This window comes from Bemisia tabaci, chromosome 7 (genome assembly GCF_918797505.1).
Source record: "Bemisia tabaci chromosome 7, PGI_BMITA_v3".
Taxonomy (NCBI): Eukaryota; Metazoa; Arthropoda; class Insecta; order Hemiptera; family Aleyrodidae; genus Bemisia; species Bemisia tabaci.
The window spans coordinates 20551014-20554324 of NC_092799.1; positions in this window are offsets into that span (position 1 = coordinate 20551014).

A 3311-nucleotide genomic window follows, 5' to 3' on the forward strand; every position below is an offset into this window, starting at 1 on the left:
CTTCCTGGTCGTTCCTCTCCCTCCTCATCGTCTGTTCCTCTTTTCTCCGAGTTCTGACCTTATCTGACGTATATAAGACTCAAGTCTGTCAGACAAGGGTCAACACCATCCAGCGGGCCGATTATTGAAATTGATAGACAAAGCTATAGACAAAAGAGATATGGCGGGATCCGATTGGTGGAAGCGGGTGGTTGCAATGGACACAGGGGGTAGGTAATAGACTGAGGAACGGCACCCCACGAGGGACCCGACGGTTAGTCCATCATTTTCCCCCTTAGTCTATAGGAACCACACATTTCAACCAATAGGATTGCTCCATACTCCATACGTCCACTTTTTTATCGCCTTGTCTATCAATTTCAATAACCGGCTCGCAGAGGAGACTTCATCTGCGGGCCGATTATTGAAATTTATAGACAAAGCTATAGACAAAGAAGACATAAGAAGTATAGGGCGATCCTATTGGTTGAAATGGGTAGTTCTTCATAGACTAAGGGGGTAAATGATGGACTAACTATCGGGTCTCTCGTGGGTTACCGTTCCTTAGTCTATTATACCTACCTCCTTTGTCCATTGCAACCACCCGCTTCCACCAATTGAATCCCACCATATCTCTTTTGTCCTCTTTTTCTATAGCTTTGTCTATCAATATATTTTAATAATCGGCCCTCTGGATGGTGTTGATCCTTGTTTGACAGACTTGGGTCTTATATACGTCAGATGAGGACGCTTCAGAAATCGGAGAAAAGAGGACCTACATCCTTTGTCCATTGCAACCACCGGCTTCCACCAATAGGATCCCTCCATATCCTTTTTGTCTTCTTTGTCTACTGCTTTGTCTATCAAGTTCAATAATCAGCCCGCAGGCCGAAAGTTTAACCTCACAAAATCGGGTCCGGTGCACATATTTCCCTCCTCGCGGTGAATAAATTTAATTATTCCTCAGAGCTCTGCGTCGGAGCGAACATAATCCGAGGACGTCATACGGGCCGGGCCGGGCCGGCCGGGCACATTAAAAGGCAAAGGGGGCTGCGGGCACGGGCGGGGGGCGGGGAGGAGGCGCGTGCCCGCATTTGCCTTAAGGCATGCGGCGCGACGACCACTCCAAGCCTGTGTGTCGCACCTGCTGCCGCAGGTTCGGCGCTGGCCGCCGCGAGTTGAGGAGCTGAGATTCACCTTGCATTTTAGATATCCTCTTTTTATTTATGGCCCTTCGAGACGGACTCCTGTCCGTGTAAAAACAGCGTATCCCCTATGTAATTCTTGTGTCTATAAGCTGTTTTTGCTGGGTGCGGTAGACCCATCATCATGCTCCGCCACCGGTCGGGTTTAATCAAGCTGCTTTGCCTCTACTGCCTTAGATTTTTTCTTCTCGGCCTTCGTCGACCTTAAGTGGCATTCAAACCTATGGAAAAGGATCGATTAACAGGGTATTGCCTTAACAATCGATTCTTTACCATAGCCTCAAATTACGAAATATCGAAAATCTATCATTGTCGCCTTGCCACTGGTGGAATTATTTTCTACTCCCATTTCGGAGGCACCTGAGTCGAGATGACCATGATTTACCGTGGGAGGAGACTCTCTCTGATGATAACAATCATGTCATTTCACAGTTAATTTTGTGATATCCGTCCATCCTTAGGGAAGTGAACCGCTACGACAACACTGGGAAGAGGTTGGGTCAACCTTTTGGTGTTCAATTTTTTTTCTTGGTCCGTTTTTTGTTGTAATAGGTGGTATCAGAATGTTCAAGGAAACGTATGTCTTTCCGAACACCAAGACTGTGCGAGAACAAATTCAAAGCCTATTTTGGAAGTCCGGTGTTCACTAGCGGCCGAACTCTACGAATTGTCTATTCGTACTTTTGGATCGGGTAACCGACCATCCGGTCGGTGCTCATGGTGGAGCCTGTTTTTTGGCATCTGAATGAAAATTGCCGGCCAAAGTCGAAAACTGTGTATCTCTTATCGCAACGGCGCTAATCTCCGCCAATCTATAATTCTTTTTGGGAAAAAATCTATACAACAATTTTCTTAAAATTTTTCTGAGAAAGTTCTTTATTGATTTAAAATATTGGCAGCGAATTTGAAGGGGGTAATTAGGATAATTTTCTTTTAAAAAGTTAAAACCCTATGCGAGATTTGAAAAATCGACGTGGAGATTACAATTTTTTTTCTACCCCAGCCATTCAAATGAAAGTTTGGACTTATAAACCGAACGACAGTCATCAGAGCCGAAACTTCGTTTCTACGTATTTAATATTTTGACCGTGTCTAGGAACCTTACGTTGGGTTTATACTCGGTGAAGGAAAATTACCATTGTCGCCAAGATAACCCTTTAATAAAATCAAACAACGTCATCACACCCAAAATAATTTTATTATAAAAAGCCCGCCTTTGCTATCAAAAATAAATTATTTGGCGATTAAAGTAAGTATTCCTTGATGACAAATATTTTCTTACGTATTTCTCGTAATAAACCTGACTTTTTTTGGCGCATTAACGATTGATTTCTTTTACAACCAATGGTAGAGCGAAGCACCTAAAAATAAGTAGGATTGGCACATACAGTGTGATCACTAAGTTCCACTCGGACAATTTTTTTGCGAACTAAAGTTTCCGATTAAAACTTTGTGGGTGTGCCTTGGTTAAAAAAAGCTAATTTTTAGCCATAAGAGCTACAACTGGAACTACTCTTTTTTCTAGTAGCAACCCTCATACCTTGGGAAAGGAATACAAATTTGAAATCATCATCTCAAACCATTACAAAACCCTAGTAATAGTGAGGATATTTCATGAACTACCCCGAGTCTGACTGATCTAGTCTGACTCAGGGTTGTTTATGCAACATAGCCTGAAGTCATTCTGATTCACTTTTACTAGGGAATGGCGGCTGGATAAGGTTAGTTCAAAATTGTCGAAAAATTATCTTGGCAATTTATGAACGGATTTAATTCTCTTCTTAAGAGGTTTTTTGGAACGCAAAACATGAATTTGACTTTTTTTTAAAGGAAAGTTTCCCCTTTTTAACATACTACAAAAATAGGAGGAAACGCATATTCATGGCAAAAGTACGAAACCTCTTTTGTCTGCAACGTTGCAAACTTCATATCATACTTTGTGTTTTCTTTGAATAACTAGTACGGATTGGAATTTTAAAAAAAAAAAAAACAAGCGCCAAATTCGTATAAGCCGTTTCGAAATTCCCCAGATAAATTGTCGATGATAGCTTTTATTCTACATCGATTTTGTGACGAATAATGTATTCTTGAGAAGGAAGAAAGGAAAAGAAAAAGTATAAATGTATG